The 26081-nt window shown below is 37.7% G+C and overlaps 1 protein-coding gene across 2 annotated transcripts in view; it reads left to right on the top strand.

Moving 5' to 3' along the window:
• PAFAH1B1 (platelet activating factor acetylhydrolase 1b regulatory subunit 1) overlaps positions 1 to 26081 on the top strand; it is a 76801-nt gene that overhangs the window by 10222 nt on the left and 40498 nt on the right. Inside the window, exon 2 of one of the 2 annotated variants that reach the window (XM_053212360.1) lies at positions 23892 to 23975. The exons of the other annotated variant lie outside the window; for it this stretch is intronic. The gene's annotated coding sequence lies outside the window, so the exon portion shown is untranslated. The remainder of the gene's footprint in view (positions 1 to 23891; positions 23976 to 26081) is intronic. 2 annotated transcript variants of the gene reach the window in all.

The following is a 26081-nucleotide window of genomic DNA, read 5'->3' as shown; positions in this document are numbered from 1 at the left end:
TAGCCGTGTTATTTATATTTTACACGTGTGTGTGTACACACACATGCACACTAAATAAAAGCTAGTTATTTAAATTCTCATAGGTAGTTGTGAGAAGTAGATGAACACTTGTAAAATAACTTAAAGCAGTGACTAGCATATAGTGAGTGCTATGTAAATAAAAAATAGGGAGCCTATGAAGGTTTGTTTTTAAGTAGAGAAGTGATATGGTCAGATTGTACTTTAAATAGATGGCTTTGGGAGCTCTATAGAAGATAGATGTTAACAGGCCAAGACTGGATTTAGGTAGACCTGTTGAAATTAGTCCAAGTGAGAGGTGATGGTGTGAACTATGGTAGTAGTGGTAAGGATAGCCAGGATAATTCAACAAATATTGAGGAGGTAAATTTGACAGATCAAGGTAATTGGTTATAGAGGAAGAAATAAAAGAGTTAAGGTTGACTGCCATATAAAGTATTATTTCTAACATTTCTAAAGGGATACTTTTTTTTATAGCTTTTTAAAAAAAAATTTTTTTTTTTAACGTTTATTTATTTTTGAGACAGAGAGAGACAGAGCATGAACGGGGGAGGGTCAGAGAGAGGGAGACACAGAATCTGAAACAGGCTCCAGGCTCTGAGCTGTCAGCACAGAGCCCGACGTGGGGCTTGAACTCACTGACCGCGAGATCATGACCTGAGCCGAAGTCGGCCGCTTAACCGACTGAGCCACCCAGGTGCCCCAAGGGATACTTTTTAAAGTACCTTGGATCTTAGCTATTCTCTGTACTAGTGGTATTTGAAGCTTTGGGGGTATGTTGTAAGCTTCCATAAAAATGAGAACTAACGGGGTGCCTGAGTGGCTCAGTCATTTGAGCATCCAACTCTTGATTTCAGCTCAGGTCATGATCTCACCGTTTGTGGGTTCAAGCCCCGCATTGGGCTCTGCACTGGCAGTGTGAAGCTTACTTCAGATTCTGTCTCCCTCTCTCCCTGCCCCTCCCCTGCTCACTCTCTCTCAAAACAAATAAACTTTTAAAAAAATGAGAATGGTCATATTTTTTAATTTCTCTAAATTAATAGGCTTTTGTTTTCTTCTTAGTCAATAGAGATAAATTTTTCTTAAAGAATATACTGTTAGGCAGAAAACTTACTTTACTTAGGTCAAGTCCAAAGAGCCGGAAATCTTGAATAGTAATATTATTATATATTTTCTGTGTTCTCTTTATGTTGAGATTTGTTATTATAAAGATAATAGCACCATGGTGTAATACTTTAAAAATTTGAAGTACTGTTCAATCTTTGAAAACATTACAATTTGGGGGACGCTTGGATGGCTCAGTTGGTTAAGCATCTGACTTCAGCTCAGGTCATGATCTCACAATTCGAGAGTTCAAGCTCTGCTCTGGGCTTCGTGCTCACAGTGCAGAGCCTGTTTGGGATTCTCTCTCTCTCTCTGCCCCTCCCCCACTCATACTTTCTCTCTCAAATACATACACTTTAAAAAAAAAGATTAAAATTTGAGGTCCCTGGATGGTTCAGTCAGTTTAAAATGTCCAACTCTTGATTTCAGCTCAGGTCATGATCTCATGATTTATAAATTTGAGCCCTGCATCAGGCCCTGGGCTGACAGTGCAGAGTCTGCTTGGGATTCTTTCCCTCTGCCCCTCTCCTGCATGCGCGCTCGCTCTCTCTCTCTCTCTCTCTCTCTCCCCTAAAAATAAATAAATAAACATTAAAAATACCATTAAAATTTGTTAGTTCTATTACATCCAATTTTTTCATTGTTTATTCACGTGATAAATAAGCTTTTTTTGATAAATAAACTTTGATAGCCAGAATATTTAATCACATTCATTTCTTGGGTAAATCTTAGCTTGCCTCCCTATTTCTAGATTTGTTAGGTTTGGGGAGGGGGGTATTTTATTTTTTATTATTATTAATTTTAATTCCAGTATAGTTAACCTACAGTATGTTTCTTTTTTTTTTTTTTAACTTTTTTTTAACGTTTATTTATTTTTGAGACAGAGAGAGAGACAGAGCATGAACAGGGAAGGGGCAGAGAGAGAGGGAGACACAGAATCGGAAGCAGGCTCCAGGCTCTGAGCCATCAGCCCAGAGCCCGACGCGGGGCTCGAACTCATGGACCACGAGATCGTGACCTGAGCTGAAGTCGGACGCCCAACCGACTGAGCCACCCAGGCGCCCCCAGTATTAGTTTCAAATGTAAGGATTTGTCAGATTTTAAGAATGGCTTTTTTTTTTTTTTTTTTGGCAGTTTTATATAAAGTGGGGGGGGGGAACTTGATTGAAATTAGAACTTTTGGATTTGAATTTTCTCTAGATTATTAGTGAAATAATTAAATTATAGGAAATTTAGTATCCTTATGTAGTTTTTTTTTTTACCCCTTTATGTAGTATTTTAAATCTGGGTCCTGGATTATAGAGTATCTGTCCCTTAGGGTGTTGCAGGCCCATCAAATCTCCCCGCTAAAGAGAGTTGAGAAAAATGATATTTAAACTGACTGTTGAATGAATAATTGGAGTGGACATGGAACATTTTAGGTAGAGGGAACAGCAACATACACAGGTACAAAAGCATGAAAAAAGATGATGTGTATTCTGGAAAGTAGTTTGGCAGAGGGGATTTGTAGGGTATGTATAGATATGAGGCTGGAAAGGTACATGAGTCAGATTGATAGACTGTGTAAAATTGTATTCTATATACATACATTGTAGGCAATTTGGAAGTCAACAAACAGTTCCAAGCAAAGATGAGCATTATGATCAGATGTGTATTTTAGATAGTTTATGTGGGTGGAGTGAGGGATATAGATTGGAGTTTGAAGGTCACTTGGGAGGCTTTCTCAGGAAAGAATGATTAGTGCTTGAAATAAGATCATGACAGTGAAGGTTACTGATGGTAGAAAGGTTTAGGAGGAAGAATTGTGAATGAGTAGTGTGATGGGGAGAGGGAAGTATCAGAAGACATCTCAGATTTGTAGCTTGGGTGTCTGGGTAAAATTGAGAAACTGGGTGTTGCTAGCCATAGAGAATAAGAGGAGGAATTATGTGGGATGTTAAAGCAGCCAGATTAATTTTCCTGAACCATAGTTCTGAAATACTTGGCCCAAACCCAAGTATTTTTACTGTCTTTAGTGATCAAAAACATGAAAATGCAAAGCACACATTGCTGGACACATGGCATTTAATAGATATCAGCTTAATCCCAAGTAGGTGCTAAAGGACTTTTCTTGTGTTCTGGCTCATCGTCTCATCCTTTTTCTTATTGCCTGCCATGTATCCTGTGATTCAGCCTTATGAAGATACTTCCGTTGCTGAAGGTGTTTTCACTCTTTACCACTCCTTTTCTCTTTTCCTCTCTGTATCCTCTGCCTGTCTTTTGGAAGTGTGCATATACCAGATTCTCCTTTTCCAGGCAACTTTCCCTAATTTTTTTCACCTGAAAGAAATTTTGTTTTCCTTTGAGTTCATCATCTTATGGCATGTGTTACTTTTTCTCTTGTTCTAGCTTACATCAAAGGTTATCTGATGTATCAAATGAGCTAATGCATTTAAAAAGCCTAGAATGGTGCCTAGTACTCACTAGACAGTAAATGTTGGTCATTGTTATTATGGTGATGATGAAGATGATTTAGATGAGTTAATAATAGTAATAGGGCAGTCCACCTTTACTTTCTGCCATCTTGTGATGGCAAAACTGATTTATCTTGTCTTGGACACTAGGAAAGCAGTGTCTCTTTTACTTTGCTTATGTATGTAAAAGTGCAAAAGTACTGCATCATATTGTCGTCTTCAAGGTGAAACTACCTCTATCTTCACTATTCCTGAGCTCTGTTGAGGTAGCTGAAATGGTAGACAAGTCCTTAACACTGATTATCTCATTACGCTTTGCCACAACTCTTTGATGTGGGTAGTAGAGCTTCTTTTATAAATGATCAAATAGGCTTAGGAAATTTGAAAATTTGCCCAAGTTCACATAGTTTATAAGTGGCCAAGTTGATATTTGAACCTCCACTATTTGACTCCAAAATACTGCACAGTGGGACCTCAAAAGTGTAGGATTTATTCCTTCAGTACTTTCATATCATTTACATAATCAGAGGGCCTATCATGGGACGTATAGTCAGAAAAGTGCTTTTTGTTTTTTCTTTCACATATTTCCAGTTTAATTATGGAATATATCAAACATGCAGGAAAAGTACCTGTAGTAATGTAAAAAAAAAAAAAAATCCACACAAACTACTATCAGAATTGACAGATGTTAATGTTTTTGTCATATTTGCTGTAGTTTAAGAAATAAAGCATTATTGGGGCACCTGCGTGGCTCAGTTGGTTAAACGTCTGACTTCAGCTCAGGTTCTGTTTAGTACTTCTCACAGTTGGTGGGTTTGAGCCCTGCATCGGGCTCCACACTGACAGCGTGGAGCCTGCTTGGGATTCTCGTTCTTTCCCCCTCTCTCTCTGCCCCTCCTCCACTTGAGTTTTTTCTCTCTCTCTCTCTGAAAAACAAACTTAAAAGAAAAAAGAATGCATTATGATAGTCACAGTTGATGTCCCTTTTATACCTCTTTCTAATCCCTTTCCCCTCCCTTGCTCTTCACAGTGGTAAAGTTCTCTTAAAGTTTGTATATATCCTTTGATCTGTCTTTATACTTTTACTACACATATATGTATCCATAAACTATATATAATGATGCTTAAAATTTACATGAATGTTATATGTAAATGTAAATATTATTGTACAACTCGATGTTTTTAACCTAACAAAATGTTTTCTAGATGTGTTATTAGTATATGTAGATCTAACTTATTTTGTTGTATAATTTATTATATACGCTTATACTGTAGTTTCTTTATACTACAGAAATAGGCATTTAGGTTGTTTCTAAATTTTTGGTATTACAGATAGTGCTTCAGTAAATGTGAAAGTGTCTGTGGATAACATGATAAAATAGCTTTTTATTTGGTTTTGCATTACAGAATTTATCCTAAGGTTAAATAAATATTTGTTCTTCCATAATTTTTATGCTTTTAATTGAATAAATAGAACAGATTGCATTGTTGGCATTTTTTTTTTTTAAGCATAAATTCCTAAATCCTGTTCTACTTTCTTCAGTCTCTTCAACTGTTCAAAAACCATATCAAATCAGTACTGAGCTGGGGATTTGCACATTGGTTGGCTGCCTTTAGGCAGAATGAAATCTGTAAATGCATTTCTCTTTGCCTTGCATTGTTAAAAAAATTATTTTAAGTTAACATTTAAAAATTAGCTATTTTGCATAAAGTCTCTATTTTTGGATTATCCTGAAAAATTAAAAGCTCTTGCAACTGTGAGGCCCACATTTTCCCGTGACAACATTTGGCCTAAGCTGCATCAAACTGCCCTCCTTTAGATGGGCATAAGCTCGCCAGTGAAACAAGTTCCTACCATTTATTAGTGTTTATTATTGCCCTTGCACTGTTTTTTATGGTGAAGAAATACTTCTCTGTTGGTGTTTCTATAAAACATGGGAAAAAATGGGGCACCTGGATGGCTCAGTCAGTTAAGTGATCAACTCTTGATTTTGGCTCAGGTCATGATCTCATGGTTTGTGAGATTGAGCCCTGTGTTGAATCCCTTCTTGGGATTCTGTCTCTCTGTCTCTCTCTCTGCACGTTCCCCGCACGTGTGTGCTTACAAAATAAATATTTTTAAAAATGGAAAAAAGTATAGTGGGATGACTGCAGTAGTCAAGAAAAGTAGAATAGAGCATATATCTCTGGAAAGTGAATGTATTGTAATATGATTTATATGCAAACAAAATGAGTCTTGTATGGAAAGATGATAATCTTGCTATCATTTATATCACCTGCATTGTTCTCTGTAGACATGTGCTTGTGATCTCTGCATTTTTGTGTAAGTAGCTGTGAGAACTGCTGCACGGTGCAGGTGAAGCTCAAAAAGATATGAAGACAGTTTATAAATCATGAAGTTCTGTGCAAATAAATGCAAGATATATACCTGTTTTGTTTGTTTTTTTAACCTGTGTTATATATACCCTTGTTCTAGAAAGGTTTTAAACAACAGGGGTTGAAAACTGGTTTAATGTCCTCAACGATCCTACCTTTTACCAAGTATATTTATTAAGTACCTTATCCAGAGGCTACAAGTGGATGGTCCAGAGTTTTCTTTTTTTAGGATTTTTTTTTTTTTAAAGTAATCTCTACACCCAACACAGGGCTTGAACTCGCAACCCTAAGATTGAGTCACAAGCTCCACCAACCAAGCCAGCCAGGCACCCTAGATCCAGGGTTTGGATCACAAACATGTTTTGTCTGCTCAGTCTTCTATTATTTTTTAAAATTATTATTATTTCTTTTTTAGAGAGTGTGAGCATGGGGGAGTAGCAGAGTGGGAGAGAGAGAATCCCAAGTAGGCACCATGCTCAGTGCAAAGCCCAGTGCGGGGCTTGTTACCACAACCCTGGAATCATGACCTGAGCTAAAATCAAGAGTCGGATGCACAACCAAGTGAGCCACCCAGGTGCCCCTCAGTCATTTTATTTTTAATTAAACTTATATTAAAAACCCAGTTCTATCACTGTTGTCTTATTTTTAGCTGATTTGCACTTTTACCTAGTCTCTGTATTTGATTTGTAATCCTTTAAGGCAGTTGATAAAGATGCACAAACTGCAAAATACCACAGATTATTAAAAGTAAAGAGAAAGAAGAAACAAAAATAAAGGGTAAGGATAAAATGTAATCAGAATCTAGGGCAAAAAGGTATATTACAATGTTCTTGCTACAGGCAGAGCACAAATTTAAGTCTTAGCTTTCTGTGAGCTAGCAGGAGAAAAAAAAACCTGTTAAGGTTATTTTCACAATGTTCTTACAGTAAAAGTAAGCTAGTTAATTCAAAAGGATAACTAACCACTTGGCACTATCAGATTAGAATTTCTCATAAGGGTCTTCATAATGAGGATCATGTACTGTTTTCATTACCCTCATCAACATCTCTAAGGTAGATGGATGTTTAGTATTTAATAATAATATGGAAAGACCAACCCGATCATGTGAGAGTCAGTCTGAAAAAGTGTGTAGATTGTCCTTTGGTGTCTGACCAATGGATATAATTTCTCTTAACCCAGGTTTTGATACATATTGAGATTGTAAATCATTGGCATGTACCTAAAGTGCAGATGTTGCATACATCAAATACAGACCATTTATAATGTAAGATTTATTTTATCTTTTTTTAAATTTATTTATTTATTTTGAGAGAGAGCGAGAGCATGTGTGCACGAGTGGGGGAGGGGCACAGAGAGAGGGAGAAAGAATACCAAGCAGGCTGCATGCTGTCAGTGAGGAGTCTGACATAGGGCTGGATCCCACGAACCATGAGGTCATGACCTGAGCCGAAACTAAGAGTTGGATGCTTAACCAACTGAGCCATCCAGACACCCCTATATATGTAGGATTTAAATGTTTTTGTGAAAACTAAGTTTTACCCAGATAGAATTTGTGTGAATGCTTGAAGCTTAAGGTTTTTCTTAGAAATTTTAAATCTGCTACACAACTCTCTTGTTTGAAGGTACACAAAGCAGTATTCTTCCAGAGTATCTCCAAATGGTAAAATCATTAAGAAAATCATTAAAGAAAAAAGGGGACAGTACACAACCCTATTTTATGCTGCTGGAAATGGACTCAGCAGACCATTTTTTACTTTTATTTTATTTTATTTTATTTTTATTTTTTTAATTTTTTTTTTTATGTTTTTTTATTTTTGAAGGAGAGAGAGACAGAGTGTGAGTCGGGGAGGGGCAGAGACGGGGGGGACACAGAATCTGAAGCAGGCTCCAGGCTCTGAGCTGTCAGCACAGACCCAACGTGGGGCTCGAACTCACAAATGGCAAGATCATGACCTGAGCCAAAGTTGGATGCTCAACCGACTGAGCCACCCAGGCGCCCCTATTTTATTTTTTTGAGAGAGAGACAACAGAGTGTGATTGGGGGAGGGGGAGAGAGTGAGGGAGACACAGAATCTGAAGTAGGCTCAAGGCTTGGAGCTGTCGGCACAGAGCCCAACATGGGAACCACCAAGTGCGAGATCATGACCTGAGCCAAAGTCAGACGCTTAACTAACTGAGCCACCCAAGTGCCCCAGCAGAAGACCATTCTAATGGATCAGGACTCATGATAGTTTTTGCATAGATTAAATGTAAGGAGGTATTTTTATTTATGTTTGTAATATATATGGTCTCTATCCTCAAGAAATATACTATATGGCTTTGCCCCTTAAAAAGTTTTTTTTCCTTCAGCTGTAGTAGAACTGCAGTTCTGTATCTTGTTACCTTCACTACTGAATCTTTTGAATTCAGGGTCAAAACCTATTTTCTGATGAGTGCCCTTTGTATTTCTCAGTTTGCCATCTTTAGCCTCAGCTTTCAGCAATACTGTATTTTCCAACTGCTTAAAATAATTTTGCCTTTGGATATTTTATTGTCCTATTTTATTTAACATTATTTTTCCTTCTTCCAAACCCTGCCTCAAAAAATTTCCAGTCACTTCCATTATTTTAGTCTTTCAGTTTATAAAGCTAACTTAGTCTTTAGCTCATGTTATAGTCTCTTTATCACCTTCTTTCCTGTCCCCTCCTTCCCACTTTATTTTTAATAGATTGTACATTCATTTAAGGATGGATTGCATTTCTTTCATCTGTCATCTTAAAACCTCATAGCACTGAGCCTAACATAATGGTTAATGAATGAGTTAAAGGATATGTATAGCTCACGTCTTCTAATTATATTCCATTTATATAGGTTTCTTATGGGCAGGAACTATTTCTTAACATTGCTTTTATGTCACATGTAACTCCTATGTGGTGAGCTACATGGGACACAGATATGTATTGTTGGGTTTGAATACTGGGTACTTGGTAGATCCTCGGTAAACAAATTGAATAATTGATACCCAAGAATATAGTTCTCATGTATCCGTTTCAGCAGAGGTAAACATTGCTGTGGATAATAGTAAACTGGAAATCAGTTGAGAGACACTGCAGGTTTTCCAGTGTGTTGTCATAACACCTGGGCAGTTGTCCTTGGATGTAAACAGGGGATCTGCTTTTAGGACCAGAGAAGGTCCTCTTCAAGACCAAGAGCAAATAATGGACCGTGTCCAAAAAAAAAAAAAAAATTCCACTTTTGCTTAATTGCAGTTTGACCATAAAGCTCTTTTTTAAAAAAAATCATTCCCATTGGTGGCTCAGTCAGTTAAGTGTCCAACTCTTGATTTAGGTTTAGGTCATGATTTCATGGTTCCTGGTATCTAGCCCTGAGTTGGGCTCCTCGCTGACAGTACAGAGCCTGCTCGGGATTCTCTCTCTGTCCCTCTCTATCTGCCTCTCTCTCTCTCTTTCAAAATAAACAAACATTAAAAAAAAAAAAAATTCCCATTGCTTCCATCCCAGTCCAGGCCTCTGTCATCTTCTACTTTCAGCTTTCCCTTGCTTTAATATGTCTTATGTATTATCTCCAAAACAATCACCGTGAAATACCAATTTTAGAACATTGTTCCTTTGCTTAAGAATTGCAGTGTTTTCGGGGCACCTGGGTGGCTCAGTTGATTAAGCGTTCGACTTCGGCTCAGGTCATGATCTCACAGTTCATGGTTTGAGCCCCACATCAGGCTCTGTGCTGACAGCTCAGAGCCTGGAGCCTGCTTCAGATTCTGTGTCTCCCTCTCTCTCTGTCCTCCTCTGCTTGTGCTCTCTCTCAAAAATAAACATTTTTTGAAAAATTGCAGTGTTTTCTGCATTGTCATAATTCCTTCGGGCTATCTGCATTAGGATTCACCAGATCTTATGCTAAAAAAAAAAAAAAAAGGCACATAGCACAGTGAGTCTTCTATTATTTGTATGACTGGAAGTATTAGAAAACTGTTTTCTTGTGTTACAGCAATGGATTTGGATTTTTTGTGTGTGTGACTTAGTTTTAACTTAAAAACTGTTGTAGCTGTGCTTGCTTAATTGTTCCCTGATTAGCATTTGTAAGCAGAAACCAGAAAATATGCATGTTAGAATGTAAAAAGGTCTTTAATTTTTAAAGTTTTAGTATAAAGTTGAGACAGCCAATTGATTTTCTATAGGATTTTAAAATTGATGTACTTTATCTGATAAATATTAATCAGTGTTCAGCCTTTAAAAAGAAAAAAATTATATGGAAACCAGCCCCAGGGAGCTGGACTTTGACTTTTGCCCATATTTCAGAATTTAAATTGTTTGGAATTTTAAAAAAGAAGGATGAGAGTAAAGTGATACAGTGCACCTTTACTTCCCTGAACACAGTAGATTTTAATCTGTTTTACTACGATACCTGTAGAAGTCATTTAGAAACATATATTAGATACCAATTGTGTGTCAATTACCATGATATTTGATAGAGATAACAATGAGGAATATGTCAAGGTTGGGGCTTTGGAGGAGTATTGTTGAGGAAACATCAAGGCAGATGATTACAGTGTAGTGTGAGAATTGTTAACTATGTGTATGCATAACTATGAAATCACAGAAGAGGGAGTTACTCTGCTTAAGTTTTTGGTTAAAACTGTAAATAAATTCCTCAAGTTCTGCTATTTATGCTAGCTACTGTAACTTTGCTAATGTTCTTTTTTTTTAATGTTTGTTTGTTTATTTATTTAGAGAGAGAGCGTGAGCAAGGGATGGGCAGAGAGAGAGGGAGAGTAAGAACCCCAAGCAGGCTCCGTGCTGTCAGCACAGACCCGGACTTGGGGCTCAAGCCCACGAACCATGAGATCACAACCTGAGCCAAAATCAAAAGTTGGATGCTTAACCGACTGAGTCACCCAGGCGCCCTGCTAATGCTCTTTAAATACCCTTAATAAGTACTAGGTTGAACCTGTGTAATTGCCATTATTGGCAATTTAATATGGTTTAACCCTAATAGTATTTTGGTATGGCAGTTAAAACATGGTTAATGGCTTTTGCCAGTACTGTTTGATAGTTGTTGAATAATTGATATTCTGTTAAAATAAAGCCTTGACTATTGAATAAATGCCATTTTGGAAAACATTTTAAAAACTTCAGCTTGGTTTCTCTTTTTAAGAAGATATTATATTATATATGGGGGTGCCTGTGTGGCTCGGTCAGTTAAGTGTTGACTTTGGCTCAGGTCATGCATCTCATGTTCCGTGAGTTTGAGCCCCACATTGGGCTCTGTGCTGTGACAGTGCACTACACGGAGCCTGTTTGGGATTCTCTCTCTCCCCCACCTTCTCTCTCAGCCCCTTCCCTGCTCAGGTACTCTGTTTCTCAAAATAAATAAACTTTAAAAAAAAAGAAAATATATGAAAGAATTTCATTAAGTATAAATTGCTATGCAATTATAAATTATTTTATAATTGCTTATGACTGTGGAAATACAGTTAATTAATTTGGAAAGTTTTGCTTTCAAAGCTTGATTCCTTACAAACATTTGTTGAGTGCTAAGACCCTATGCCTGGTTCTAGAGAGGCAAAGAAATCAGTTCAGTGTTTGCCTAAAGAGGTCAGTGTGGTACTAGAGACAGCATGTATATAGTTACTTAAAAAGAACGTGAGAGGCAGCACAAGGTAGCATCAGTGATTTTTCAAATTTATCTTAACAGTGGAAACTTTCCCCCAAAAATCTCTTATGCAGAAACTCAATATATAAGCAGATAAAAAGAGAATTTTGCCTACCTGGCCTCCTCTCTGTTCACATTCCTGCTGTTTGAAACCATTGCTGTGGGAGTCCAAAGCAAACCTGGCTTGAATCCTGGCCCTGCCACTATCCACCTGTTTAACCTTGGATACATGACTTCTTTATCTATTGAACGAGGATATTAGTTTTTTTGCTGGGTATTGTAGGAATTAAACATTTTAGGAAAGAGGCATAGCATGTCATGTCAGTAAATGGTAATTAGGATTATAACATAGATGGCACGGTGAGACTTTAAAAAAGAAGGGGGGTGGGTTAGCCAGGGAAGGCCTCACAGAGGTAGTGATATACTGCTTTCAGGCTGAATCTTGAAGGGGAGGAAAATTGCAAAACATGGTAAAGGGTGTGTACCCCAAATAAAACATTTTAATAATGAAGACTTGGACATGTGGAATCTGCCTCATTACACCTTTTTGGAGATAATGACCTCACCTGTGTTCTAGGTAGCATTTCCTTACATTCTTTGACTCACATTTTAGTATTAGTCTGGGCCGGGCCAGGCCAGAGTAAGAATCACTAACTTTCTTTAGCTAGCTAGTTAAACTGATTACTTAACTAAAGGAAAAAAAGCACCCTAAACCTGAATTTGTAAACCATGCCTTGGTTATAATGTAATGGTGCATTTACAGGGAAGTCCTTTTTTAAAAAAATTTTTATTCATTTTTTGAGAGAGAGAGAGAACAAGCTGGGGAAGGTCAGAGAGAGAGAGGGAGAGAAATCCCAAGCAGTCTCTGTGCTGTCAGCACAGAGCCAGACATGGGGCTCGAACTCCCAAACCGTGAGAGCGTGACCTAAGCCAAAACTGAGTCAGATGCTCAACTGACTGAGCCACCCAGGCACCCCATAGGCAAGTCCTTCCTAAATGTAATTGCATTAGTGTGTTGGGAATTAGGAATCTTTATGTCCTCCTCTGAGGTCTTAGTATGTAGGTAAGGGTTGTTTTTTGCCCTAGATTGCAGTTAATGGGACTGCTGCTATGGATAAATTGCAGGTAGATATTTGCTTTAGATTTTTTGGAAAGAGAGCTAGAATGTTAGTTTCTAGGAAGAACTATTGAATCATTATTATTATTATTTTGTGTTATTTATTTTTGACAGAGAGAGAGAGAGAGAGAGAGAGAGAATGTGAGCAGGGAAGGGGCAGAGAGACAGGGGGGCGGACAGAGGATCCAAAGTGGGCTCTGTGCTGAGAGCAGAGAGCCCAATGCAGGGTTCGAACTCACTGAGCTGAAGTTGGAAGCTTAATTGACTGAGCCACCCAGGCGCTCTTAGTGAATCATGATTGGATACTTTTTTCTACCTCAGCAATGAAGGATTTTTCTTTTTATATAAATCTGATTTTATTATTTGTTTTTAATTTATATCTTGTTTATTTTTTCATTTTTAGGTTTTGGAGAGAGCACGCACAAGCCAGGGAGAGTGGGGGGTTGAAGTGGAGAGAGAGAAAGAGATTTATTTTGAGAGAGACAGAGATGGTATGGGGGGGGGGGGGAGGCACAGAGAGAGAGAGAGAGAGAGAGAGAGAGAGAGAGAGAGAGAGAATCCCAAGCAGGCTCCGTGCTCAGTGCAGAGCCCGACAGGAGGCTCAGTCAACTCTGGGATTCTGACTGAGCCAAAATCAAGAGTTGGATGTTCAACCGACTGAGCCATCCAGGTGTACCTATAACAATCAGATTTTAGACAAAACATTTCAGTGTGATAGACAAATACATTGAAGGAGTATTAAAGTGGGGGAGATATAGAAAGAAATTAAGGTATAGATACATAAAATCATATAACACTTACTGTATACCAATCAGTGTTGTAAGCACTTTACATGTAATCAACTCTTTTAATCTGTCTGACAGTTCTGTGAAAGAGATACTATTAGTAAAAGTAGCCTGTATCAGTTAACTTAATTTGTTTGGCTAAGGGAGTTTGCAAACTATGGCTGACAAACCAAATCCTGCCTCTGCTACTTATTTTTGTACAGCCTGTGAGCTGAGCTGAGCATGGTTTTTACAATTTTTAATGGTTGAAAAAGCAAAAGAATATTTTGTAAAATTTTATTTTAAAAGATTGCATGAAATTCAATGTCCATAAAGTTTTAGGAACAGAAACAACCTATTTCTTTTCACATTGGGTTTTTTTAATCATCTTTTTTTTTTAAGTTTTTATTTAAAAATTCCAGTTAACATACAGTGTAATACTAGTTTCAGGTGTACAGTATAGTGATTCAACACTTAAATACATACCCTGTGCTTATCACAAGTACACTCCTTAATCTCCATCACCTATTTAACCACAAACCTGTTTCTTGGTTTGCCTCTCTCTTTTTCCCCCTTTGCTCATTTGTTTCTTAAATTCCACATATGAGTGAAATTGTACAGTATTTGTCTTTCTTTGACTTATTTCACTTAGCATAATACTCTCTAGCTTCATCTGTGTCCTTGCAAATGGCTTTTACATATTGTTTATTGTTGTTTTCTTGCTACAGAAACTCTAAGGTTAGTAAAACCTAAAATATTTACTTTCTGGCTCATTACAGAAAGTTTGCTTACCCCCTGGTCTAGGTAAATAGGGGAGAAGATACGATTAAAATAAAAGGTGGGGCGCCTGGGTGGCTCACTTGGTTAAGTATCCAACTCCTGGTTTTGGCTCAGGTCATGATCTGTCTCACAGTCCTTGAGTTTGAGCACTCCATTGGCTCTGCGCTGACCGTGTGGGAGCCAGCTTGGGATTCTCTCCCACTCTCTGTGCCTCCTCCCGCCCCCATACCATCTCTGTCTCTCTCAAAATAAATCAATAAACTTAAAACAAATTGTTTAAAAATAAAAGGTAATAAAATTAATATAGATGCAAAAGAATGTGTCTTTATTAGAACATACCAGGAAGACTAGTTATATAATGAATAAGTCAGCTGTATTTTCTTATTGAAAAATTTTTTAGAAATCTTCAACAGAAGCTTAACTGTAATGAAAAATGCTTGCTTATTTCAAAATGTTGGACTGATGTCTTTTTCCTGTTAATATCTCTTCAAGGTATATCTGAGGAGTCTTGTAAATATGTATATTATGTTGTTTGTTTTTGGTTTTTTTTGAGAGAGAAAGAAAGTGCATGTGTGTGTGCTCGCGCGCATGTGGAGGGGAGGGGCAGAGGAAGAAAGAGAATCTTAAGCAGGTTCCATGCCCAGGGTGAAGCCCAATGCAGGAATCCATCTCAAGACTGAGATCATGATGTGAGCCGAAATCAAGAGTTAGATGCTTAACAGACTGAACCACCCAGGCGCCCCTTGTAAATATTTTTTTGAATTTGAGTGGCAGTTGGAATTATCAATTAAATCTGAGTACCTGGACCTTGTAATTTGATTTTTGACTTTAGAGCCCAGATGCCATTTTCTGACACTGATGATTTCTTGATGAAATATTCATAATTTTGCTTTTGACCCTCTAGGACTGGATGTGGTTTATACTGTTGAGGGTATGGTTCTCTACTGAGGATGTGCATCAGAATCACTTGGAGACATTTAAAAAATTTAGATGCCTCTTCAGAATCTCTGGATAAGGCCCTTTACCATAATTATCTTTAGGAAATTCTTCAAGTGGTTCTAATGTACACTCCTGGTTACTTCCTTCTTCAACTATTTTAATAAGTCCAATTTGACAAAAATTGTCTGTTTCCCATAGATGTTTTTCAATCTAAAGAATCATTGTCTAAATTGGTACAAACTTGCAGAGGTCAGTGGCATCCGTTTGTTGAATTCATTTTCTTTTGATGTTACTTAATCATGTAATAGAATGCAAGTTGAAAGATATTTATATTAGAGAGCAAGAAGTATAATTCAGTATTCTTCATTTTTATAAGATATTTATTTGGCGTCATGGAATCCCAGAGAATCTGGAAATAATGAATTTGATAAAGTAAAACACAACTTACAGGAAACAAACATTTTTAGGAGGAATAATTTATTTATATTTGAGAACCATTTTGTTTTGTCAGTGTTCTTATCAGGCTGTGTGTCTGTAAAATAACCATATAAATAGATGTTTTTGTTTTCATTTAAGTAAATTTACAAGAAAAAAAATGACCCACAAATCTCTAAAATCATATTAAAACAAGAAATGTTTGTCTTTTTTCACATTCCCTTTTACTGTTGATAGGCATGCACAGTTGTACCATACAGAACAGCTGGTTTGCGATAAAAAGCACTGGAAACTATATACAATAAAATCCAAGTAAATCAGAATTTGTTTCTTTGGAACCTTCAGCTGTTCAAAGTGGCTACATGCCTTAAGTCAAAGAAGAGAAGGAAACCTTTATTTGTTTATTTATTTAAATGCTTATTTATTAGAGAGAGGGAGAGGGAGTACCAGCAAAGCCAGGGAGGGGCAGAGAGGAAGACACAGAATCTCAAACAGGCTCCAGGCTCTGGGCTGTCAGTACAGAGCCCGATGTGGGGCTCAAACCCATGAACCGTGAGATCATGACCTGAGTCAAAGTTGGACATGTAACCGACTGAGCCACCCAGGTGCTCTGAAAACTTTTTTTTAATCTGTGAAGGAGCAGTATTAGAGCACTCATCAACAAGTAAATACTGCTCTGATGAAGGTTATATCTAGCATGTTTGATGGGTGTGCCATGGGAATGTGAAGATGCATCTTGATCAATGTCCATAAAGGGAGAACTAAGAAATGGTGAGGGAGACAGGCCAAGAAAGAAGAAACCGGGAGGAAAAAAAAGAGGAAACATCAGCAGTAATGAGATGGTGCTTATAAATTCTAATGGTAGTGAATATCAAAAACTTCGTGGAGAGTATGATGAAAATAAAGAGGGGGTAGGATGAGTTCTCAGTTACCTATTTTGCATGTCAGTAGCCCTTATTTGGATATCTTTCTTGTTTGTTGTAGGTTGGAAGCAGTTTTTTACTTTTGGTAACCCTTGAAGGCTTTAATTTGCCTGGAGGGTATCCAGGGTGTAGAGTTTGAGCACTGTGAGGGGTGAAGAGTATTCATTCAAGTAGAGTTCATTGACCAAGTCTATAATAATAAAGGCTGCTATATTACAACAGAACTGAGGATATGGGGATATATTAGGGTACTCCAGAGAAAGAGAACCAACAGAACGTTATACATATGTTTAAAAGGAAGAAGTAACAATCTCTCTCTGTGTGTCTCTGTCTCTGACTCTTGGCGGGGGGGGGGGGGGGGGGGTTGGTTAGATTTTAAGGAAGTGGCTTATATGATTGTGAAGGTTGGCAAGTCCAGAATTTACAGGGTAGGCTGCCTGGATGGAGATCCAGGGAAAAGTTCAGTTGCATCTAGAGTCTAAAGACAGTCTGCTGTCAAAATTCCCTCTTCCTCGGGTAATGTAGGTCTTTTCTCCTCAGGTGTTCAACTGCTTGGATGAAACCCATCTACATTATGAGGTTGGGGGGAGTGGGTAATCTGCTTTACTCAAAATCAGCTGATTTAAATGTTAATCTCGTCTAAAAAAATGCCTTCATAGCGATATCTAAACAAGTGCTTGACCAAATATCTGGGTACTGTGGCCTGGCCAAGTTGACACATAAAATTAACCATCATGGGAGGTATAATAGAAACCATCTCATAGCATGATTTCAGTCTTGTAGTGACAAGCAAAAAACAAAGGCAAAAAAGATTGATCCTAAGATGGGCATCTAGATATGATTTATATTGTGTTACTTAAATCTAAGTCTGTTGGATTTCAAAGTTCAAAAACTATTTCTGCTTTGTTTCTTTAGATTCATAATCTAGCTATGGAGCATCTATTTGCAACACTTGCCTTTAATATTAGAGTTACTAGGGTTGAGATTGGTAGGAATAATTTTCAGTGAAAAAGTGGTATCTTAATTATTGGCCAAAGGCTAACTGAAAAATGCAAGATATTTTATATGTACCCAGATACTTATCTGATGAGTGATTTAAATCTTTCAAATTGAGATGTAGTTGTTGGCTGTAACTGATAGGAAGTGAGGAGGTGGTGTAGCTGTTTGAAGACTTTTACCTTTTCAGTGAACTGTGTGCCTGAGCTTAATCTGTCCCTCAGTGATGAATCAACCTAGTCTTGTTTTTGTTATTGCCTGCCAACACTTAAGTCCCAATGAATCATGGGCCTCCAGGCTGAAGCAGAGTAAGAACAAGTAGACATTAAAGCCCAGATGTTTGATTAAAAACAATCAGTGATCTAATATTTTCAAATTGTGGGCATGGGAGAAGCTTTATACTTAATTTTTCACACAGAGCACAAGATACTGCAAGGAATTAAAATTTTGGTTAATTTTACCACCTTCATTTTTATTAGAAAATGATTTCAGAACTCTAGAAACTTATCTCTAGATGGGAAAGTAAGGAAATTATAAAGATTAATTTAAGGAAATGAAGGTCCTCTTAGGTCCTTTTTATATGTGATCTCATGGATTTAAACTATATACTGGGGTATTTTTCAGCATATTCAGTGCATTGACTTCATAGATAAGTTTATTTCTTTTTTCATTGTTTGCATTGTGTATAGCACTAATGATGCAATTTTAAGTATTTTTACCTAGAATAATACTCAGACTCAAATATTGAGAATTTAAAGAAACATATAATCTGGTATTAAGTCTGATGTCGTATTAAGGAGCATCATCATGATAAAGTGATAATTTTCAGGAACACTCAAAATACCCACCACTAGTTATTTAAGTGAGAGATGTTCCTTCTTTTAGCCCATACCATGGGAACTGTGCAAATCAAAACACATATGTATGTTCTGATAGGTTAGTTACGCATAGATCAGAATGATTTGGATGGTGCAGACAGTTCAGAGACAGCGAAGGGAAAAGAACATGGCACAAGTGAAAAAAAAATTCTTTTCCAGAGGGCAAGACCGTGTGTGTTTTGGGAGAGGATTGTTTCAGTTTTCATTTCTCAGAATTTATAGAACATCAGTCATGTGGCACTAACCAGATCATACACATTCTTCATTATACTATATAAAATTGTCAAAAATTAAGTAACAAGAACTTTGATAAGAAAGCTTGTGTCATGGGGCACCTGGGTGGCTCGGTTGGGTGTCTGACTCCTGGTTTTGGCTCAGGTCATGATCCCAGCTTGGTGCGATCTAGCCCTGTGTCGGGCTCCACACTGAGCATGGAGCCTGCTTAAGGTATTCATTCTCTCTCTCTCTCTCTCTCTCTCTCTCTCTCTCTCTCTCTCTTTCCCTCCTTCCCTCCCCCCCTTCTCTCTCCCCCCACCCTTCCTCTCCCCCTCTGTCCCTCTCCCCTGCTCTGTCTCTCTAAAATAAAATTAAAAAAAAAATTTAAAAACCAGTTTATTAAGTAGGAACATTATGACATACAACATGAATAGACGACTTGATGTCTTTTTTGTTGGATGCCGGTTATCTGTGCTCTTTAAAAAAACCTTGGTCCGATTCTTTTGAAACATAATGTGTGGCCAGCATAACTAAGAAAGTAGCTTTTAGTTTTCTAAGTCAAATTGAGATCTTAATTCATTAAATTATAGACAATAATTTTTTCATCCTTTTTTACCACCTTGTAAAAAAAAGGTTAGCTTTATTTTGCTTAATTGGATTATTGTGTATGAAATCTATGTAAGGATATTAGGATAAAATGATAAAAATAGTTGTAAGTATCAAGACGGGCATATTTGTAATATGAAATAGTAACGCAGTTTAATAAAATATCTTACGTCCCATTATTGACTTTGAGAAAAATTCTATTTTTTGTTACTTTGCTATAAACCTAGTGATTTGTAGAGTACCATGTAGCATGCAGTTAATTGGGAAACAACAAATTTTATTGAATTTCTGAAAATTAACTGTTGTGCAAAGGTACTCAGTAAATCTTGATTGACAGTAGTTTCTGCCTTGCTTCATTGCTGTATGTGGACAATATTGTTTGGATTAGGATTAAGAGCTATAATTTAATATGTGCTATTCAAGCAAGGTAGATAATCTGCTAGCCCTTTTTAAATAAAGCATTGTCAAGTGACAATTTCATGAGAGCAGGAGCCACTGGAGCCAGCTGGAGCCATACTCCAGTTACTGTAGTATATGACTTTGGTGGCTCTCCTTTTTTTTTTTTTTAAGTTTACTTACTTTGAGAGAGAGAGCTGCGGAGGGGTAGAGAGAGGGACAGAGAGAGAATCCTAAGCAGGCTCCATACTGCCAGCACAAAGCCTGATGCAGGGCTTGAACTCAAGAACTGTGAGATCATGACCTGAGCTGAAATCAAGAATTGGATGCTTAACCGAGTGGGCCACCCAGGTGCCCCTTTTTGGTGGCTCTCCTAAACTCTTAGATCTACATATAATAATAAATAAATCTGATGATTTCTACTTTTTATGTTAATGTGTACTGTTATTTTTATGTTTTCCCTTACACACATCCTTTCTTTTCTGTATTTTCCTATTTCATAAACTCAGGGTTGGTAGGTAACAATGTACAAAATAAATTCTTAATGAAATATGTCATAAAGCTTGTTTAGATAAGTGTGAAACCTATGTTGTTAACACATGGAAACTGAAAAAGAAAATAATGTATTTTTTAATGTTTGTTTATTTTTAAATTTTGAAAGTTATGTTGAGAGAGAGGCAGAGAGAGCGAGCTGGGAAGGGGGCAGAGAGAGTGACAGACTGCATTGACAGTGCAAGCCTGGGCTCGAACCCAGGAACCATGAGATCGTCACCTGAGTTGAAACCAAGAGCTTAACCAGTTGAGCCACCCAGGTGCCCCTCCCCCTTTCCTCTTTCTTTGGTGAGGTACTTAACACAGGCAGTAAACATTTTTGCCTAGGAGAGTTGCATTTGTGTAGTAGATAAGCAGGTGTAACATTAGAATATACAATGGTTAAGAATTCTTCATTCCAAAAAACCTACTGAAGCTTCAGTTTCTAGTGCTTAGGCAACACAGATCCCATCTCTAAGAACGTCTGGATATTGACATGCAAATGAATAAATGAGACTCCTCTTTGAAATATGTTTGTAATATATACAAGTAGCTTAGAAGGGATTATTGAAGTGCTGCCAAAATACATTTCAAAATGTTAAGTCTTTTCATTCATTATGTTGACTTTTAGAAGGATTTGTAAACTGCCTTAAAATGCATAGTAATAGTTTATATGTGCTTCGTTGAGGGAAGAGGTCTTGACTTTATTGACACTCCCTCCCCTCCAAAAAAAAAAAAAGATTAAGAATTCTTTTACCAGGTGGTATGAAAATATTGCTTGGTTTATTGTATGGATTGTTCATTGCAACATATTCTAAACTATCTGTTTTGCTCCATTTGAAAACCATTTATTTGTGTTGTCATGTGGTATTTTGCAATTATATATTAAAATATTACGCTAAAAGTTAACAGAAGGTAAATCAGAAATACTTTACATTATATTATATTCTTAGGTATAATAGCTCAATTACATACTTGTGATTTCTGATAGCCATATATTATATATGTAGGAAATTGATAGAGGATGAAATAAGTAGATGTTATCTACTTTCTGGGAATGTTAGATGAATTACTCAGGGTTATAGAGTTGATGACAGACTTAAACCCGCATCTTCTTAATATGCATCTAGTGCTCATCATATTCATTGTCTCTCTTTACCATTTGTCATCAATACTTACCTTGTGATAAAAGCGTTATTAACATATAGTTAATAATAACATAAAGATAATAATAGCTAATAACAAATTAGGAAGTCTTAGATTTAATCATCCTATTTTGTATTCTCTGATTATAGTCTTCGGGTGTTCTCCCAGAATATAGAGACCTCTGCTTTCTTGATCCCTCTACTCTCAATTTGCCTTTCCTGTTTTCAGTTTCTGTACAATGCAGTTTAAGCTCTTAGATCCATTATTTTGACTCTCATCATCCATTCATCGCACAAACCTTGCAGACCCTCAGCCCAACCCTGGATCTCTAAATGTGTGATTTTGTGTCTTCAGGCAGAGCTTATATATTTGCTAAACAAGAATCACATATCTTTGTAGATGAGGACCACTAAAAATTCAGTCTCCAATCTAAAAAAATGTACTTCCTATTCCATTTCTTTGTCCTCATTCTTCACAGCAGCTGTTTCAAGTCTCTAAACTTAATGCTTTCTTTCTTACTCCCCCTACTCAGCAAATGACCTTACTTCCTATTTACTCAAAATATAATAAAACATATTTGCATCTATTTTTGAGAGAAAGTGTGAGCAGGGGAGGGGCAGAGAGAGAGGGAGACACGGAATCCGAAGCAGGCTCCAGGCTCTGAACTGTCAGCACAAAGCCTCACGCGGGGCTTGAACTCACCAACTGTGAGATCATGACCTGAGCTGAAGTCGAGCACTTGACCAACTGAGCCACCCAGGTGCCGCTCCTTTCTTTCTAACACAGTGGAAGAGGCGACCTATCTGTATGTGTAAGACTTCTCCTTGTGGGATCTCATTCCTTTCTCATCCTCTTCCCTTAGTTCCTTGTTTCATTAAGTATTTCCCTCTTCTGGTTTTAAAAACAGACTTTATTATAGAACATGTCAGTACATAAATAAAGTTAGAGAATACTGTAATGAATCCTCTTTGTACCATTACCCAGCTTCAACAGTTACCAACCAAGATCAGTCGTGTTTCCTGTATCTTCCATGCACACTCTTTCCACCCCAGTTTTTTTTTTTTTTTAAGATTTTATTTTTAAGTAATCTCTACACCCAGTGTGGGGCTCAAACTCACAACCTCGAGATTAAGAGCCACATGCTCCACTGACTAATAAGCAAGCTAGGTGCCCCACCACTCACATTTTTTCATGCATATTCCAGACATAACATTTTATTGATAAATTTTTTGTTGTATATTTCCAAAAGATTTTTAAAAATAAGCACAATACCACATTGACTCTTGAAAAATTCATAATTATTCTTTAATATCATCAGACATCCATCCAGTGTTCATTGTCCCCCAATTTTTGTTCATTGATTTGCAGGTTTTTTTTAAGTTTATCATTTATTTGAGAGAGCGAGTGAGCACAAGCGGGGAAAGGGCAGAGAGAGAGGGAGACAGAATCCCAAGCAGGCTCTGCGCCATCAGCGCAGAACCTAATGCAGGACTCGAACTCACAAACTGTGAGATCATGACCTGACCCAAGATCAAGGGTTGGATACTTAACTGACTCCACTACCCAGGCACCCCAGCAGTTGCTTACTCTTCAGTTTTTTTTAAATCCAGATATAAATAAGGTCTGTAAATTGCACTTAGTTGATATGTCACTTGTGTCTTTTAATCTGTAGGTTTCCCTTTCTGACTTTTTTTTCTTCCTTTCCTTGGAATTTGAGAAAACTGGGTCATTTATTTTATAAGACTTTTTACAATATTTTATAAAGCTTCACAGGTATTGGTGGTTATATCCCCATGATGTCTTTAACATATTCCTCTTTCCTCTGTACTTCTTGCAAATAGATGGTTGGAGCCAGAGACTTAAACAGATTCAGATTTGATTTGAAGCAAGAATATTTTATAGGTGGTTTAGTGTTATTTTGTCAAGGGATACATCGTGTCTGGTTGTCTGTTTGCCTTTGGTTGATTAGGGGGTGAAAGTATTGATATTAAAATTCTTCATTCCCTTCATTTCTCCTGTGTCTTTTTTTCCTCCACCAGTAGCATTTAAGCATCTCATTTGCTTGAGAAAAACTCCTTTTCAGCATTTCCAGCTATTTCTAAGATATTTATTTATGGTACTATCTTTACTTCATCTCCCTCATCAGCTAATTTAAACATGGTTTCTGCATGTTAAACCATATCCTTATCATTTTACTGAAACCATTCTCATCAAGGTTATCAGAGCTCTAGTCTGAATGGAGCAGACCCATTTCAGACCTTATTTTGCTTAATAGTTGGATACTTTTGGATACTGTTGATTGCCTCTTCTTCATGAAATACTCCCTTGGCTTCTGTGACATACTCGCTCCTGTTTTTATTTTTTCCTCTTTGACTCCTTCTCTTAGCCTTGGTTGTAGACTTTTTTTTTTTTTAAGTGTTGGTGTTGTTCTGCCTGGCTCTACTAGTCCCTCTGCTTATCTAGCTCTATGCGTTCTCCGTGGGTCCTCCATTGTCATGGGCGTCAGTTATACCATCCCTAAGCTGATAAGTACCAGACCTTTTTTTTTTTTTTTTTTGTAGGTCAGTTCTCTTCAGGGCAGACTTGTTTGTACTACTCCCTACTAAAAATCTCAGGCACCTTGGAATCAACATACCGAAAATGGAGTAAGTCCTACTTTCCTCATCCCCTCACACACAGGAATTTCCTGTTCAATTTAGTTCTAAGCCAGAAATCTCTGGAAGTTATCCTTGACTCCTTGCCTGATCTTTCTCACCTTCTTGCTACCCACATCTAGTCACCAATCCTGTAAGACCTGGTAAATGATTTAAATCCATCTAATTCTCTTCATTCACTACTGCTATGCTACTGTGAATCTCCATCACCTGTCACCTTCATTACTGTAAGTCTCCTGTCTGGTCTCTTCCTTTCCTGTCTTTTTGGTCCATTCTTCACTATATAAGCAAGAATAGTTTTTATGAAAAGCTTACCTAAAGGTACCCCATTGTGGGGCGCCTGGGTGACTCAATTGGTTAAGCCTTTGACTTCAGCTCAGGCCATGATCTTGCGGTCCATTGAGTTCGAGCCCCATGTCGGGCTCTATGCTGACAGTTCAGAGCCTGGAGCCTGCTTTGGATTCTGTGTCTCTATCTCTCTCTGCCCCTCCCATGCTCACGCTCTCTGTCTCTCTGTCTCTCTGTGTCTGTCTCTCTCGCAAAGATAAATAAACATTAAAATTTTTTTTAAAAGCTGTCCATTGCCCTGAGGATAAATGTAAAGAAGACCTGAGTTTGTTTTGTGATATACACCCTGCTTACCTTCTCAGCTTCATCCTGAATCATCTCTCCCTATGTGGTAATACTTGTTCTGCTTTTTGTACTATGTCAGCTGCCTGTATCTTGGCTGACTGTTCCAGTAGACTGTGAACTTCTTGAGGGTAAAGACCAAGTATTTTACCTTATTAAACCTGGTGCCTGGTACGTAGTAAGTGTTTGGCAAATGTTGAATTAATAAGTTGTGCAGGGCACAATTACACGTTCAGTGATTTGTTTGTGCCTTGGTTTTATTGTTATTAGATCATCCTAGTATTCCAGAAGTATTGTTATTCATGTACATTGATAAGGTTTATTGGCTAGAGGTGGTCTCTCCATCATTAAAGTGGACCTGTGGGTTACCATTGTCCCAGATAATAGAAGCCTGTAGGCAGTTCAGATACTCACCACCATCAGATAAGCCTCACCCTATCATGAGTTCCTAGATAGCTTGGCTTGGTGAGGGTTAATACTTAGAAAAGTGAGGCTTAAATAGTTAGAAGTTGTTAAATACCAAAGAGAGATAGTTTTCTGGGTTGTCCATTGTGTTTGGTTCTCATTCCACTACTTATTGCTGACATTAGTCATATTTTTTCTGGATTTAAACAGATGTGGTGGTTTTCAGCTGTCATTTTAGCCAGCTGATCTCTAGGTTGGAAGAATCATTAAAGGTGATAAAATAAATTCCAGATTATATATACTAGAATTGCTAAACAGAAGGACCTTCATCAAAGTCAGTAGCTACCATTGGGAACATCTGAGCACTCACTTTTTGACTCGGGGCTTGTATTTAAAACCAGGGTTTGTTCTCATTTTTCCTCCTTGACTGGCTTATTTGCCACTATGTATATCCCCTGCGCATGGAATAGTGTGGCTGGCATGGTATGAAAAAGGTACTCAAGAAATGGTCTCTTCTGTCCATGATTTGTCTCTTGATAGGTGGTCCCGCAGGCCTTTCATTAGATGTTAATTTCATTTTATTTAGAGGATGATCTCCTGTTTCTTTTTTCTTTAATTGTTTTTAATGTTTATTTATTTTTGAGAGACAGCATGAGCGGGGGAAGGGCAGAGAGAGAGAGAGGGAAACATAGAACATGAAGCAGCCTCCAGGCTCTGAGCTGTCAGCACAGAGCCGGACACGGGGCATGAACTCACGAGCCACGAGATCATGACCTGAGCCAAAGTTGGACGCCCAACCAACTGAGCCACCCAGGCGCCCCTGATTTCTTGTTTCTTTAAAAAAAATTTTTTTTTAATGTTTATTTTTTGAGAGAGAGACTGAGTGCCAGCGGGGGAAGGCAGAGAGAGAGGGAAACACAGAATCTGAATGAAGCAGGCTCCAGGCTCCGAGCTGTCAACAGAGAGCCAGATGCTGGGCTCAAACCCACGAACTGTGAGATCATGACCTGAGCCAAAGTTGGACGCTTAACCATCTGAGCCAACCAGGCGCCCCTCAAATAT

This window comes from Acinonyx jubatus, chromosome E1 (genome assembly GCF_027475565.1).
Source record: "Acinonyx jubatus isolate Ajub_Pintada_27869175 chromosome E1, VMU_Ajub_asm_v1.0, whole genome shotgun sequence".
Lineage (NCBI taxonomy): Eukaryota > Metazoa > Chordata > Mammalia > Carnivora > Felidae > Acinonyx > Acinonyx jubatus.
This window is presented reverse-complemented; position numbering and strand designations above follow the sequence as displayed.